Here is an 18,607-nt window from a genome sequence, read left to right as displayed (position 1 = left end):
AGGGCTCAGTCCTTGGTCCCCATTGTTTGTCATGTACTTCCCAGAAGTACAGGCCAACATGGGAGGACTTTGGCTGACAATGTTTGCAGATGACTGCACACTGGGCACCATGGTGGACAGTGCATCACACACGGATATCCTTCAGAAGGGACTCACAGTAACTGATAGCTGGTGCCAGGGCCGTGGCCTGAAGTCAAAGTGCACAACATGTGTAGACATACCCTTCAGGAAAAGCAAGGTGACCCCAAGCTACCATATAGGTGGCAATCCTCTAAGCACAGAGGAGGTTATCATGGACCTGGGGACCCAGGTTGACAGTCGCCATTCTTCTGAGACTCACATTGCTAAAGTGGCTAGAAAGACCTTCTACATTGCCCACCTGCTCAGGATGGGATTCACATCCAGATCTAGTGGGTCATTGTTCCCCTGTACTCTTCACTTATCAGACCGGTGATCGAGTCGAATGCCCTATTCTGGCTGTATGTCACCCAACATCTGCAGCAATTGCAGACACCCTGAATGTCCCCCACCTAAAGGATCAAGGAACCCCAACAGCTGTCATATGCTGCCAGATTGAAGACACTCCCACACTATTCACTCACATACCGTCTACTTAGAGGTGACATGTGCCTGACATGCGAGGCCATGTCCAAACAGGGATTAATGGACATGCTCCACCTCAGAATCGGCAGATCCACCTGAACCACTAGTGCAGGTGACTTACACCTTAGCAGGGTTGTATGTTGGACATGTTGGAGGGATGAAGTTATCACCCAGAGACTCCCTATGCTGTGTAATACAATCCCAGTCCATGTGAGGCAGAGCACCTTGCTGGCTGTGTTCAAGAGGTATCTTGACCTGTGGATGGAAGGTCATACATTTAACCCGGGGATCGTCATGGTGTCACTGCTGGAGAGAGGCATGACACAATAATGGGCACAGTACTGTTTCCATATAAGGGGTAGTGTATGCCAATGAACTCTGTGCTAGGCTTATACCTGCCTTAGGGAAGATAGCCTAGTATAAACCTATGTACCTATGAACCTATCTGACCATGTTGCATTATGTTCAGATGTGAACTACTTACAACAGCCTCATCCAACATCAGTAGTATATTACACAACATGGGTGTACATTGGCGAACACTACCGATGTGCCCTAGGCCATTTCTAATGCTATTCGGCGAGTGTGTTTGTCCATCAACACATTGTAAGTGATGTTTGCCATGAAATATGTCTTGTTTAGTATACTGTGCCTCTGTCTACCTGTGACATAACATTGATACCCAGGGTAAACCTCCCATCTCCCATGCACTCATTAGGATTCCTGTTGAGGGGACTCAACGAGTGTCTCTATGGACAAACTGTACTGGTAGTTTACTCATGTTATGACACTAGAGACGGACGCATTAGCAGAGCGCGCTATTCAGATTACTGGGAGGTTTCCTTTCCCCTGATATACTTATAGGGTGCTGACATCATCAGAGTTTAGAAAGTGGAATGATCATCCTGTGGTGTATTTTCCCAGTTGCCAAAAGGGATGTTTGTTTCATACACACTTACCACCTGCTGGATTCAAACCCCTACCTAACTATGTTATGACACTAAAGACAGACGCATTAGCGGAGCGTGCTATTCAGATTACTGGGAGGTTTCTTTTCCCCTGATATACTTATAGGGTGCTGACATCATCAGAGTTTAGAAAGTGGAATGATCATCCTGTGGTGTATTTTCCCAGTTGCCAAAAGGGATGTTTCTCTCATACACACACACTTACCCCGCTTCACACACACTTGCCACCTGCTGGATTCAAACCCCTACCTAACTATGTTATGACACTAAAGACGGACGCATTAGCGGAGTGCGCTATGCGGATTACTGGCAGGTTTCCTTTCCCCTGATATACTTATAGGGTGCTGACATCATCAGAGTTTAGAAAGTGGAATGATCATCCTGTGGTATATTTTCCCAGTTGCCAAAAGGGAGGTTTTTTTTCATACACACACACTTACCCCGCTTTACACACACTTGCCACCTGCTGGATTCAAACCCCTACCTAACTAGGTTATGACACTAGAAACGGACGCATTAGCGGAGTGCACTATTCGGATTACTGGGAGGTTTTCTTTCCCCTGATATACTTATAGGGTGCTGACATCATCAGTGTCTAGAAAGGGGAATGAGCATCCTCTGGTGTGTTTTCACAGTTGCTAGGAGTAACATTTGGACCAAGTGAGTGAGCATGCCCAGTTCAGCCTTCCCATGGCATGTTGTGTGAAAGATGTCTCATTTATCTAAGTGTGTGAGCATGCCCAGTGTGGGCTTTACATATGTTGAACTCTGCAGCCCATCACATTTGTGGATGAGTGTGACCTTCAACAAATACCTCCAGTTTATGGTTGTGTGTTCTGTGCCATGTTGTGTCGTTACTGTCCGAATGCTTTTTGTGTGAACAAAACAGGGAGTATACTGTGCCTGCAGGTTTTGCATGGGATACTTTGCACACAATTGTCAACATCCATTCATACTGACCTAACACTGTAGCACTGTATAGTGTAGTGTTTCAGTACTTTCACTGTGGTGGTCAGTATCCTGGGCTTTAGTCCTATCACCGCTTTACATTTCCATAGTGTGCACAACAGCCTGGTTAGGGTCCAGTTGTGCACATCTGCACAAAGGCAGTGCCTCTACAGACCCTGGTAATTACTGCTCCATAAGCTTAACAAGTGTAGTCTGCAAATCTATGGAGAGGATCATAATTGAGCTCATAAACAAAGATATAGGGGACATGCAGACATTGTACCCATCCCATTTTGGCTTGGTCAGGGGCAGATCATGCCTTTTGTACTGGGTTGACATCTTCAAATTGGTCACTTAGGCCATTGTTGGGGAAAGGCAGTCCATACAGCCTACCTTGGCCTTGCAAACACTTTCAACACAATACCACACTCAGGTATTGTGGAAAACCCTAACAACTGAAATGTAAACCCATATGTCACAAGATGGGTTGCAAACTGGCTTAAGGACGGGACCCACAGGGTTAGAGTTGCTGGCACTATGTTAGACTCCAGGCTGGTCACAGGTGGTGTCACACAGGGCTCAGTCCTTGGCCCCATTGTTTGTCATGTACTTCCCAGAAGTACAGGCCAACATGGGAGAACTTTGGCTGACAATGTTTGCAGATGACTGCACACTGGGCACCATGGTGGACAGTGCATCACACACGGATATCCTTCAGAAGGGACTCACAGTAACTGATAGCTGGTGCCAGGGCCATGGCCTGAAGTCAAAGTGCACAACATGTGTAGACATACCCTTCAGGAAAAGCAAGGTGACCCCAAGCTACCATATAGGTGGCAATCCTCTAAGCACAGAGGAGGTTATCATGGACCTGGGGACCCAGGTTGACAGTCGCCATTCTTCTGAGACTCACATTGCTAAAGTGGCTAGAAAGACCTTCTACATTGCCCACCTGCTCAGGATGGGATTCACATCCAGATCTAGTGGGTCATTGTTCCCCTGTACTCTTCACTTATCAGACCGGTGATCGAGTCGAATGCCCTATTCTGGCTGTATGTCACCCAACATCTGCAGCAATTGCAGACACCCTGAATGTCCCCACCTAAAGGATCAAGGAACCCCAACAGCTGTCATATGCTGCCAGATTGAAGACACTCCCACTCTATTCACTCACATACCGTCTGCTTAGAGGTGACATGTGCCTGACATGCGAGGCCATGTCCAAACAGGGATTAATGGACATGCTCCACCTCAGAATCGGCAGATCCACCTGAACTACTAGTGCAGGTGACTTACACCTTAGCAGGGTTGTATGTTGGACATGTTGGAGGGATGAAGTTATCACCCAGAGACTCCCTATGCTGTGTAATACAATCCCAGTCCATGTGAGGCAGAGCACCTTGCTGGCTGTGTTCAAGAGGTATCTTGACCTGTGGATGGAAGGTCATACGTTTAACCCGGGGATCGTCACGGTGTCACTGCTGGAGAGAGGCATGACACAATAATGGGCACAGTACTGTTTCCATATAAGGGGTAGTGTATGCCAATGAACTCTGTGCTAGGCTTATACCTGCCTTAGGGAAGATAGCCTAGTATAAACCTATGTACCTATGAACCTATCTGACCATGTTGCATTATGTTCAGATGTGAACTACTTACAACAGCCTCATCCAACATCAGTAGTGTATTCCACAACATGGGTGTACATTGGCAAACACTACCGATGTGCCCTAGGCCATTTCTAATGCTAGTCGGAGAGTGTGTTTGTCCATCAACACATTGTAAGTGATGTTTGCCATGACATATGTCTTGTTTAGTATACTGTGCCTCTGTCTACCTGTGACATAACATTGATACCCAGGGTAAACCTCCCATCTCCCATGCACTCATTAGGATTCCTGTTGACGGGACTCAACGAGTGTCTCTATGGACAACCTGTACTGGTAGTTTACTCATGTGTGGGGGTGGCTTCTGTGTTTTGGATAATGCAGTACAGCCTGTCCTATATATGTCAGTGCTGGGGTTCAGGTCCCTCATGTGCATAGCTCCCTGCCATTCAGATTGTACAAGGTGCAGCATGTGCATTGATTCCAGCTTGGACATGGCTTTCTACATCAGGCACAGCTTGCATCTGGGTGGACAGCATGGCAGTGTGTGGAGCTGCACTCTGTGTAATCAGACTACACATTACATGTGTTCCAGCACTGTCATACTCCTGGTGAGGTACTGTTGTGGACTTTACAGGTGCTGGATGTGTCTGCATGAGGTACACCCCACAGGGGCTGTTGTGGTCATTTCTAATGCTGATGAAAGATAACTGCAGAACCACAATGACCTCCCCTTAGCTAGATGTCAGACAGCATGGACCATGCAATCACAAATAAAAACAGGACCCTCTCCGCAAAGGGAAAGTGTCCTGTCTGCTGGACCCCAGCCATAAACAGACTGTATGACAGATGACGGTTACTAATGCAAGACAGAGCTACATCTCCAAAAGGGAAGACAGCTCTGATCAGCACTAGTAGAAAGCTACATTATCTCATAAAGACATGCAAGGTCAACTTGGGGACATAAATCACCAAAGACAATGAAGGTAACCACACTGATTTCTTCAGTTATGTCAGACACCTGGTTGTGAACCCTCGGATATGCTCAGAGTTGGTACACAACAACATATATTCCAGTGACCTGACAGATATTGGCAACATTCCGGCGGACAGCTTCAGTGCGATTTACCCCCTCCCTCACCCCCAAAAGAAGAGAAGATAGTTATCACTGCTGTATGTAACCTCACTGTCATCTTGGATGTCCATGTGAGAGCCACACTCAGCAAAGACAAGTACACAGCATCCATGGGACCTGCTGGTATCTCCAGTTGCATGCTATGTGAACTCCAGAAGGGGCTGGACCCATTGATACAGCTGCTATTTAACCTTAGTCTTGCTACAGGATATGTACCTGAACACTGGCGTACGGCAACAGTGGTCCCACTCCACAGAGGAGATGCCTCCACAGACCATGGCAACTACCACCACACAAGCTTAACCAGCCTTGTCTGCAAAGATATGGGGAGAGTCATTATGGAGCTCTTACACAGACACATTACTGACCTACGGACCCTTGTTCCCATTTAGTTCAGCTTTGTACAGGGCAGATCCTGCCTTTTGCACCTAGTTGACTACTATGAAACTGTCAGTAGGGCCATCGATGAGGGCTACGCAGTCCACACAGCCTACCTGCACTTGGCTAAGGCCTGTGACACAATACCACACTCAGGCATCATAGCCAAGCTCAACAGCTGACATATAACGGCATATGTCGCAGGATAGGTTGCAAAATGGCTAAGAAACAGAACCCATAAAGTCAACATTGCAGGTGCCTTGTCAGATTCGAAGCCAGTCACAGGTGGTGTCCCGCAAGGATGTGTCCTGGGACCCCTCTTAATTGGTATTTACTTTTCAGATGTGAAAGCAAACATAGGGGGGTTGTGGCTGACAAAGTTTGCAGATGACTGCAACCTAGGCACCATAGTGAATACATCAGCCGGCACACAAATACTACAGAATGCCGTCACAAAGGCGGATAGCTGGTGCCAGACACATGGCCTGAAACTGAATGCAACTGATGTGTATTCATACCCTTTGGGAGGAACAAAGTACCCACAGATCAATACATAGACAGCAACCCACTGAGCACAGACAACAAATCAGACACCTGGGGACACATGTAGATAGTGACATCTCTTTTGACACCCCTGTTGCCAAAGTGGTTAGGAAGACTTTCTATCTTGCCCACCTTATCATGGAGGGTTTTCCATCAAGATCATAGGAGGTCATTGTTCCACTATCCTTCTCCCTTATCAGGCCCATGATTGAATACAAAGCCCCATATGGTATGTACCTCACCCAGCAATTGCAACAGCTGGAGACACCCCAAAGGTACCTACCATGAAGATCAGGGTTCTTCAACACATGTCATATGCTTCCAGAATAGAGGAAATCCAGCTTTGTTCAGTGTCATACCACATACGTACAGGTGACCTATGCCTGACATACAAGACCATGTCCAATCAGGATTTGGTGGACATGCTCCACTGCAAGCAATCCAAATCCACCAGAGCCATGAGAGCTGAGGATTTGAACCTCAGCACATACATGTATAGGACATGCTGGAGGGACAGAGTCATAACTCAGAGGCATCTCACACTCTAGCAGAGTATCCCAGTCCATGTTTGACAGAGTCCCTCACTGACTCTCTTCAGGAGACATCTGGACAACTGCATTTGAGACGGAGGCACAGACTAGACAGAGGCACAGTCATGTTATTCAATTACGTAAGGGGGTCATACTGTGTCACTACTAAGTCAGAGGCACAATCTTCAGAATCTATTCTGTACACTTATTACCAGTATAAGGGGTGGCAATAGCCACATCACTATGGCTAGGCTTATACATGCACTAGGGCAGATAGGCTATTAGTAGACTATGACACTATGAAACACCGGTGTATGTGTAGCTATTGTCAATCAAACAGTATGATGTGGTTTGGGGGGCTTGATATCTCCCTGTATTCCAACATTGTTTTGTCTATTCCTTCTAGCATGTCTAGAGATCAGTTGCTAGTGTCCTCTCCTGCTCAGCTGGTGAACCTGGGAATATTGAGGCAATGTTACACTTGCCTCATGTACACTGACAACCCTATCCTTCTGCCATAAAACACACATACATGTGAGAGATGCAACTATATAGCCAAAGTGGAGGCTGAGCTCTCTCAACATAGGACTATCAAGACCAGAGAGAAGGTGAAGGTAACCACACACACATCACAAATCCAGTCTCACATGGCACTATCACAACTTAAGATCATACACATAGACACACAGAGACACTCTCGGAGGCTCTGATCAGGATTCTACCGGAATGGCAGTGGCCACCACAGCAGACACTCACACAACTGCCTCCACAGGGCACAGCACATGCAACACATTGACCACAGAGTCGGTGTGCCAAACAGTCACAGCCCTTAAGGCCAAAAACAATGCCAAACACACTTGTCTATGGTTACTCCATAGTCAGACACACTGACGTGCCGCTCACCAGATCGGTTACGGAGGAGGTCACAGTAAGCTGCCTATCGGGCACTGGAATCCACCACATAATGCAAGCACTCAGGTCACTCAACTGCAAGTACAGGTCTGACCCAGTCATTATCCATGCTGGTGTGAACGACCTGAGATGTACCTCCCTGGACTACATGGAAAGAGACATAGAGGATCCCTCTGATTATGTAGGCCAGGCAGGTATGACCCTGACCTTCAGCAGTATCCTACCTTCACCAAGTATGATGCCACATAAACAGAGACAAGATGATCAGCTGTATTATTTTGCTTAGACTATGGTGTCATTCAAAGGGGGTCCAATGTCTGTCTGCCTGGGACGACATGCTGGACAGGCCACTGTGATTTGCAAGGGACGGCTTGCACCTGTCACCCCTGGGCTTCCGGATTTTGGATGATGCTCTTGCCACCCCATTGTGCCTTTTTTATGCAAGATTCAGATTCTACACCTACCACCCTAGAACACAGTAAAGGAAGGACACTAAGGGTACTGCTGCTCAATGCCAGAGGTCTCAACCTCAAGCTGCACACACTCTATGCCCTTCTCAGTATGTAGCACATTGATGTCTGTGCTGTGCCTGAAACCTGGTTCACAGCTTCTGACAGCACCCCGGCACTATCGGGTGTTACCTCATATCATGCATTCCGGCACCAGCATCCGGACAACACCAAGAAGGATGGTGGGTGTCCATATTCATCAAGGACACCCTCACCTCATTGTTGGTGGCAACACACGATGCATCGGAGACCATCCAGGTGCCAGTGACCGTAGGCAAGACTGCTCTGCAGTTTGTAGCATGTTACATGCCACCCTCTCAAACTCAGGTACCTCACACAGCTGTCCTGCAAACACTGAATGGGATAAATGTATCTCCAAACACCATCCTACTGGGTGATTCCAACTATCCACATATAGACTGGGATCACTAATCATGCCACAACACTCTAACACAAAGGTTCCATGAGTTCATACACTGAAATGCCATGGAACAACTGGTCCCAATCCCCTCAAGTGGAGGCAACATACTAGAACTCATCATCACGAACATGGGGTCACACTGTTCAACACCAGAAGTATACCCATCATTGGTGAGATCAGATCATGGACTACTCTCAGTGGGAGTCCACATCCCACCCACACCCCAGATGGGAAAACAAACAGTGAAGACCTTCTCAAATGCCGACTTCACATTTCTAAGGACTGGTGTGGTCTCTTTCAAGGCCCCCAAGCCAGCGGACACCATTACCCAAGCCACTGTATCACTTAGAAATGCCTTCTACCAGCACCTCCAGGACTGCATGGATCAGGCAATCCCAAACAAAACAAAGACTCTTTGTACCACAGGCAAGCATCCAGTCTGGTGGACCCTAGCCATAAACAAGCTCTACAACACAAGGAAGGAGCTACTACAAGATAGAGCATAATCCGTAGGAGGGAAGACACCCCTGCTCATTGTGAGTAAAACACTGGGTTCCCCCATACAATCATCTGAGGCAAGTTTTGAGAGTAAACCCACTCAGGACTCAAGGGACAATCATGAGGCTTTTTTTGCCTATGTTTGAAACCTGGGAGGGAACTCCCAGATATGCTCAGAATTAGTTTGGAATGATGAAGATATCACTGCACCTACAGACATTGCCAACATACTGGCTGACAGGTTCATTGCAGATTCCCCCCCCCCCAACTGGAGGGGTATCTACACCAGAGGATTGTAGCCCCCCAAACATCTCCAATGCTGGGGTGGGAACTGCTCTATCCAAGGCAGAAAACACTTTATCCATGGGACCAGATGGTGTCCCCAGTTGTGTGCTCCATGAACTCAATGAGTAATTACACCCACAGTTAGGGCAGCTGTTTAATCTTAGACTCACCTCAGGATATGTGCCCAAGGAGTGGCATACGGCAATGGTGGACCCACTTCACAAAGGAGGTGCCTCCACCAACCCCGGAAACTACCATCCCATCAGCTTGACAAGCCTGTTCTGCTAAGCTATGGAGAGGATCATAATGGGAATTATAAATGAAGACATAGGGGACTTGCAGACATTGGATACAATCCAGTTTGGCTTTGTCAAGGGCAGATCATGTCTTTTAAACTTGGTTGACTTTTTCAAAACAGTCACCCAGGCCATTGATGTGGGCAAGGCAGTCCACACAGCCTACCTTGACCTGGAAAAGGCTTTCGACACAATACCCCACTCAGGTATCATTGAAAACATCACCAGCTTAATTGTGTACCCATACATCACAGCATGGGTTGCAAACTAGCTAAGTGACGGAACACACAGGGTCAAAGTTGCTGGAGCCATGTCACACTCCAGAGCTGTCACAAGTGGTGTCCCACAGGGCTCAGTCCTGGGCCCACATTTGTTCAGCATCTACTTTTCAGAAGTACGAGCAAACATAGGAGGATTATGGCTGACAAAGTTTGACGATGACTGCAAACTGGGAAGCATAGTTGGAAACCCATCTGACACAGACATCCTTCAGAAGGGTCTCATAGACACGGATAACTGGTGCCACAGCCATGACCTTACATTAAACACTAAACAATGCATAGCCATACCCTTCAGGAAGAACAAGGTTACCACTACTTCCCATCTAGGTGGCAATCCTCTAAGCACAGAGGAGGTTATCAGGGACCTGGGCACCCAGGTTGACAGTAACCTTTGTTTGACACTCACATTGCCAGGGTAGTTTGGAAGGCCTTCTACATTGGCCACCTCATCATGCAGGGATTCACATCTAGATCAAGGGAGGTCATTGTTCCCTGTACTCATCACTCATCAGACCAATGATTGCATACAATGCCCCATTCAGAATGTATCTGACCCAACACCTGCAATTGGATGGGCCCACAAATTCCTCAACAGGAGGTGAAAGGGTCTCAAACATATTTCTTATGCTGCCCGACTGAAGGGATTCCAGCTGTATTCAGTCACTTACCGTCTGCTCAGAGGTGACCTGTGCCTGACATACAAGGCTATGTCCAACCCAGAATTATTGAACATGCTTCACCTCAAGACCTCTACATCCATCAGAACTACAAGGGCAGGAGACCTAAACCTCACCACAGATATTAATAGGATGTGCTGGAGGGACAGATTCATCACCCAGAGAGTCCCTATGCTGTGGAACAACATCCTGGTACATGTGAGGCTGAGCACCTCACTGGCTTCGTTCAAGTGAGATCTTGACCAATGGATGGGAGATTGCAGGTATACCCCAGGGATAACCTCAGTATCACTGCTTGACAGAGGCACAGCAAAATAATGGGCATATTATCCATCAACTTGAAGGGGTGGCAGAAGCCACAAAACTCTGGGCTAGGCTTATTAATGCCCTAGGGCAGATAGCCTAGTATGAACCTATGAACCTATGCACATAGGCCTGGGGCAGTTCCTGCTATTAGGACAGTGGTCTGCAGCAAGCTATATAGTAGTAGTCAGTTTTAGCCATTGGTTTTGACCATGGCTATTCCATGTTGCTTCTTGTTGTGGTACAAACATGGGTGTGTGGTTATCCATGCTATTTATTGCTAGTCACCCTCATTTTGTATCTTGTTCCATGTTTTTGCACATGTACATCACTGTATGACGTGTGACCTGGTAGTGTCAGGGTGCTGATGTGGGCTTTGACCCTGTTTTCTATTACAGCACTGATATCTACATTCTCTATACTGTGTGTGTTTACACTGCACACATCTTGATGTTTATACTTCTGGCATTGGGTAGCATTACATCTAGGTTCCTATCCCTTGTGGTACCCATGAGGTGGGTTTGTGTTTTTGTGGTTTATGATTCTTGAGGATGGATGTTAGTTGGGGTCCTCAGGTGTGCATGTGGTACATGATATTGCATTACTTAACACATGGCATTCATGCCTCAGGTGGTGCTGCAGGGCCACCTCTGTCGGATACACATACTACACTCCCTGTACATGTTTGGCAGCAGGTTGTGTCATGTTAGGCATCCCTGTTACTGTATGAGTGAGTCAGAGCGGGTATCAGTCCCAGTGTTCCTACTGACCAAGCGTATGTGCTATGCGTTGCCTCTTTGCCAAGGCCAGGGCATACTGGGCACACCTCCTTCTGCCTAATGGGACAAGGTCAGGTTGTTCCTCCTCCGAGTCACCCCCTGCCTGTGGTGGCCTTGGCAATGGTGGGGGGATGTTTGGCCCAGCCCTGTGCTGGTCCTGCTGCAGCTGTTTCCAGGATCATATTATGTAGCATAGCACATATCATGATCATTTGGGTACATGTAGTTGGTGTGTACTGCAAGGCTCCACCAGATGTGTCCAGACACCGGAACTGTGACTTGAGCAGCCCAAACACACGCTCTATGATATTACGTGTTTGTGCGTGTGCCTCATTATGGCGTTCCTGTTCAGGTGTGTGTGAATTTCTGATGGGTGTCATCAGCCACGGCTCAAGTGCATAACCTGCATCCCCCACTAGGTGTCCGTGTGGGAAGTCCCCATTGGCAAATGATTGGTACAGCTGCGTCAGATGCCAGATATGGGAATCGTGGTAGCTCCCAGGGCAGCCAGCACACACATTCATTATTATGCCCTGGGCATCACACACGACCTGGCAGTTGATGGAGGGGTATCCCTTGCGGTTAATGTAGGCTCTACCCCACTCTCCTGCTGGTGCTTTGATGCGTATGTGCGTGCAGTCTATAGCACCCAGTACCTCAGGGTATTCCGCTATTTGCTGGAAGAGACGCATATTGCTGGCCAATACCTCACGGGCATTGGGGAAATATACATGATCACCGACATGTGCTGACATGGCATCCAGGAACTGGTGTAGTACCCTGGAGGCTGATGCCTGTGATATCCCCATCATATCGCCAGTTGGTCTCTGGAAGGTACCTGTTGCTAGTATTCTTAAGCCAACACATACCTTGGTTTCCACTGGGATGGGTTCCCCTCTGTTGGTTCTGTGTGTGAGGCATGGCCTGCACAGCTCAACAATCTGCTGCAGGAGCTCTCTGTCCACTCTATAGCGCTCTACTATCTCCAGCTCATGTAACCCTTGGTAGGTGACCCCGGGCCTGTATACTCTTCTCCTTCTCCTCACTCTGGGTTGTCTGTCAGCATCTGCATTGTCACCACCCTCAGCAATTCGCCTATGCCTGATTATAATAGCTATGGCAGCCCCTAGCATTTCTGCTCTGAGTTCAGCTTTTTTCAGTTTTCAATTCTGATAGCTTAGTTTCTGGCAGTATGTGTTGTGAGAAACAGCCTGCACTGCTCTTTGCAGTGTTTTAAGTGCTGGGTTGGGCTTCTAGTCTGCCTGTGTAATTGCCTGCTTCTAATTGTTTCCACCAATTAACTCCAGTAGTATCTTCTGGCAGTTTCCCTGGATTTTAATTGTTTCCTGTTTCCTTTCTGTTTCCTGAGGGGGAGCAATGTGCACACCAGCTTAAACATGCTCACAGTCACTTAAACACGCGCACACATCCCTACACGGTGTTACACGCGTGCACACATCCTTACACGGTTTGAACTAGGCTGATTCATGCTAAAACGCGCGCACACTGCCTTACACACATGCACGCCCGCGCAAACCGTTGTAAACGGTTTGCAACATGCTCCCACATGTTGAACCTGCCTTACACGCGCGCACACGCGCGCATGCACGTATTTCAAGAAACTTTGAGTGTAGGGATAGCGTATACCCTCAATTTCTTGACTTTCCTAGTGTTCTGTTGGGACACACCTCCCTCCCTGATGTCTGTCTGTCATCTGTTACCTTACATTGCCCTCCAATCTGGTACATTTATTGCTATCATTCCCCCCCATGATGTCACCTACCTCTTACTCTGTTCCTCCCCCGTCTCTAACTCTTACACTACTCAGACAGTGCTCATTACCTATGTGGCAGTGTGATTCAGTATTGTAACCCTCATTTACATAGGATTGCCTAGTAATGACTAGTTACATGTCTTACACGGAGCTTCCCCCCCTTGACAACCACTAAACGGAGGCCATATTGTTTTTGATCTGCAAGTCCCTCCATATACATTCAATGTAATACATAAATCCCACAATTGTGGGCTTATAAGCTTCGGTTTTCAGTTTTAGGTAGCGCACCCCGTTTGCGCGGGTGTGCACTGCAGTTAAACCCAAAAATCCCGTGAAAAAAAAAAAGTTATATAACTTATTTTTGCAACAGTTTTTCATGCCAATGGCCACATATGTGGCCATTGGCATGCTTAATGCAACATACGCACCCTTTATTTGGAGCTGACATAGCTCCGTTTTTAATTTTGCAGAAATGTACTCAGTTGTCAGCTGAGTACATTTCTGCAGCTAACACGTCCGTTACACGGACTGGTTTCTGCTTCGTGGATCGCTCAGATACCTCATTTGCATATCTTTGAGCTGCAAATGAGGTATTGAGCATTTCCACGCCCAGTCCGTGTAAGAGACGTGTTAGCTGTCTCTTACACAGAGATTTGGGCTGTTCCTGAATCAGGAGGCTTACACGGAGGCTTACACTACTCTTGAACTCAGTGTAAGCCTTCCTGAATCTGGCCCAATGTCCTTCAAGATGTACAACTTGCATTTCAAATATTAGCAACTGATTTGTTCAGCATCATCTAAGATTTTATCTGATATCATGCAAACGTTTGTAAGTCAGTTGGTTTTGGAAATATTAACGTAAATATAAAATATAATTTTCCTATGTTTGATCCAAAAATCCTAAAGAGTCACATAGCTTTATTTTTTAACTTCAAGATGTATAACTCAAGAAAAACACACAACAATATAAAATTTTCAAAGGGGTCAAGCCCCCTGCATTTACCATGTGGAGGTTGGCTTCACACACCCTCCAACCTTATATATACCAGCTTCAGAGTCAGGCTATAGTGGGGGAAAAGTGAAAAAAAAATAAAAACAGAACAGTGCTCCTCAATCTCAAACCATACAAATAACTGTGGTTTCAATTATCTGAGAAAAAAACAAAAAAAACTGCTTGTTGGAAAGTGTCTCACCAAAGTACAGAGAAGCCATGCACATTTAGTATATCTTTAGCTTCAGTATAGTCTACTCTACATAAATGGTGAAAATATTTTTTGTCTTTTACCCTGTCATTTTAAACAATGCCCCTCAATAACACATAGCTCTCTTAATTATGAAAATATAAATTAAATATGAACCTATGAATAACAAGGGACACACAGTGATTAAGGGGATACTGAGAAACAAATAGTACAGTGAATTATGTAGAATAGCATGACAAGTGGTGCCACATAGGATTATGGCTATTCAAAGACACACAGAACATGACTGTCCTAGTGGAGACATAGTGTGGCACACATTGTATGCTAATGACAACATACTCAAATGCACATGAGAGTCAACATACTAATAAAAGTCCTCATAACTGCAAATGCTGAAATCAAACCTGGCAGTGGGATTTAGAAGTGTATAAAATTAACAGGAAGAGATGCCTTTACATTGTACATGAATATCACCTGTGTTATGATGCTAGGAGTACCATCAGCATTTATTGGACAGCATGTGTTAGTGACCGCCTTTGAAGCCAGTGTCTGTGATGTTATGTGTCATCATCCTTTGTGTTGCAGAAGGATCCACCAGCAGCTGACATGCAGTCTCCTCCACATTCAGGACATTGTTAAACACTACAAGGAGATGTGTAGACTTCCTGTTCAAGTGGACATGAAGGTTATTATAGCATTAACTATCCTTCCTATGGGGATCTTTTCAACACCTAACAGCGGACATCTTAGAAGTTCCATCTTGGCCTTATGACTCCTGTGTGAACTCCTTGACATGATACTGCAAAATATGCAGAAGCATATTTGATTTCCACAAACAGCAGAGAAGACAACTACATGGCCCATTTTCCAAAGTATCTGAGAGCCACTGTCTGCTCCTGCACTGCTCCACATGGCATCCCATATATCAACCAGAAAGGCTTCCACGCCATCAAATATGAAGTGGTTTCTAGTGCATAGGCTGTAAGCCAATTGAACAGTTTTCACCATTCTCACATCTGACGTGTGTAACCAATAAAATATCCACTGCTGTGTCTCAGCTAATGCTGGACATCCCTTGAAACTATGACTGACCACCACAATCTGCAACCTGCAGACCATGATGCATATAACACTGCTCTGCTGTAGACCCATAACATTTTGATCATGTGTTTAGAGATCTTAAAGTCCACTTCTACTGCTTGGATACATCTGGTAGTACAATGTAGTATTCTCTAGAAACCTCCAGAAAGATATGTATGATCTGCTCCCTGATACGTAATATGGTGCTATGTAGCAGTTACAATGTGGGCATACAGAAGAACTACCAGACATACCTGAGGCAGCAGCATAGAAGGAGTCAGCTGCAGAGTTGTTGGGGAAAACAGCTTCAGTGGTACCCTACAGGAAGCACAGGCAGGCACTGTACATCATGGCACTGGCAAATAGGCAGTGTCTGGGATACAACTAAGGGCTGTGATACAGAAAACAAAGAAGTAAATACACACACACACACACACACACACACACACACACACACACACACACACACACACACACACACACACACACACACATGCACACACACATCTGTGAGGATGGAGGAAATCAGAGATTGCATCCTACAATTATGTGGGGGGAATTACCAGAGTGGAATGCTGTCTGGGTATACCATGTGAACCCCACAATGCTATGAATGGTGGCATCCTGTCCAAAGCATGGTGTACCATATGAAGACCATACACTGGAAACCTGCTTTGGCCCTGTATGAGGCATGTCATTAGAATGTTGTGGTCTACAGGCCCAGTAATGCACATGGGTATGTGTTGCTCATGGTAAGGCTACATGGGAGTATCATGGCACTGAACTGTGGTGCCCTGACTAGTATGCCCTGTGGAGTGTGCCCGTGGTGGCACAGGATGTGCATCAGGCATGCATATTGGAGTGTTCATCCCCAGATATGGCGGCAGCTATTGACAATGTGGACACAGAAACTGTCTTTGGAATTATGTGTTTTGGCTGATAAAACAAGGTGTTTGATCATGCACTGTACATCTGTTGCCTAGCAAGGTCGCAGCAGCTGTTTCCCTGCATCTTTATGATTGCAGAAATGGTCACTACCTGGACAACCAATGTCCTCAACAGGCATCATAGTAGGATAGAGTACCTGGATGTTTATATTGAAAAAGTGGACAGTGGACTCATTAATACAGGTGTATATAGAAAAAGATGTCACAGGAACACCTTGCTACATAGGCATAGTATGCACCCCCAGTATGCATTTAAGAACATGGTTAAAGGACAAGGAATGCGGGTATCTCGGCTTAATGCCTTTGATGGGGAATACCACTCTGAGTTGTGTGGTTTAAAAGAGAGATTTGAAAAGCGAGGGTACAGTCGAGTTGAGATTGATGAAAGATTACATGAATTGGATTCCCTTAGACGGGGGAGAGCCAGCCATTATTTTTCCAGCAGGATGGAATACGAGTCACAAGATACTTCAGTGGTTCAACCCTCTGAGATTAGAATACCCATGTTCTATACCACAGATAATAGAAAGACATATGAGGTTATCAGTAAGAACTGGGTGTTGTTGACAACTAACCCTGATATTACGAACATTGTTGGTGATCAACCTAAGTTTAGGTTTAAGAATAAGCCAAATTTGAAGAGGATCCTATGCCAACCTTTTGACAGTCATAATCTTGGACATGTGCCAGGTTCAGGCACACACCCTTGTGGACATTGCAATTTTTGTAGCTATATAGATTCTAGTGGAAGGTTTATTCATCCTGATACAGGACAGAGTTATACTTTCACTTTTTTTGGCAGACTGTGCCACATCACACGCGGTATACCTTGCAGTTTGTGATACCTGTCGGTCTTTCTATGTTGGGAAGACCGACAGGATGTTCAGAAACAGGATAAGGGAACACTGGCATAAGAGTGAGATCCTCTACCAATGCTCTTGCAAAGCATGTAATAGCGACAGGAGAAGACCAAACGTTCAGGTTCATGGTGATAGATATTATTAAGCTCCATGTTCGAGAAGGGGACATCAGAAATTGCACTGAAGGAAGGGAAGTGAAATGGATTTTAAGACGTAGGGCAGATAGAGGTAGATGCCTCAATGAAAGACCCTCATTAAAGCCCTTTCTGAAATCCAGAAGAATGCATGTTGGTTAAATTCAATACTCAATTCTTTCTAGATTAACAATATTATAGACTGCACTATATTAACTTCATGTTTTTATTTTTTATATTTTTCATTTTTATTGCTGTTAAGCACACATATATTTTAATCTGTAATTGTTACAGGATATATATTTGGTATGGTATGTTTTCTATTTATTTAGGAGATGTCTCTTTATCTATTTGAAAAGTGGTTTAATTGTCTGAATGTTTTGATTGGTTGAACTATAGTATATTAGTAAAGTCAACCATATTATGTTATTCTCGTTGATGATCTGAGGAAGCTACAAGCAAAAGGCTTTACCAGTGTGCACATTAAAGATTATATTCTGTTTTACATATCTTTTCTGATGATTTATTGACTCTGCATGGTTGTCTCTACTGCTTGGATCATATTTTTATTATACTTATTTTCTGCATTTTTTACTTTTATTTTCTGTTTCTACAAGATTAGCTATGGCAAAGGTTGTGGCGAGGTTGAAGACACTGTGTTCTTTACTAGTCAGCACCTACCACTATACCCCCAGTAGTCTCAGGTCTGCATCACTGGGGACTATGTTTACCAATCGAACAGTATGCTCATCAAACACAAACCAGTGAAACTTCCTTCAATCAAAAGGCCATATGATCATAAATAATTTCACTGAATGATCATAGTTGATCAACATAAAGGAATCGGAATGTAGTACTTACTTATTGGTAATGCAGCTATAAGAAAATCTTTCCTTTCTCCACTGTACTGTGATCTTGGAGTTGGTATATATAATTA

The sequence above is a fragment of the Protopterus annectens genome, chromosome 1.part2 (assembly GCF_019279795.1).
Source record: "Protopterus annectens isolate FY-2018-M chromosome 1.part2, PAN1.0, whole genome shotgun sequence".
Lineage (NCBI taxonomy): Eukaryota > Metazoa > Chordata > Ceratodontiformes > Protopteridae > Protopterus > Protopterus annectens.
This window is presented reverse-complemented; position numbering follows the sequence as displayed.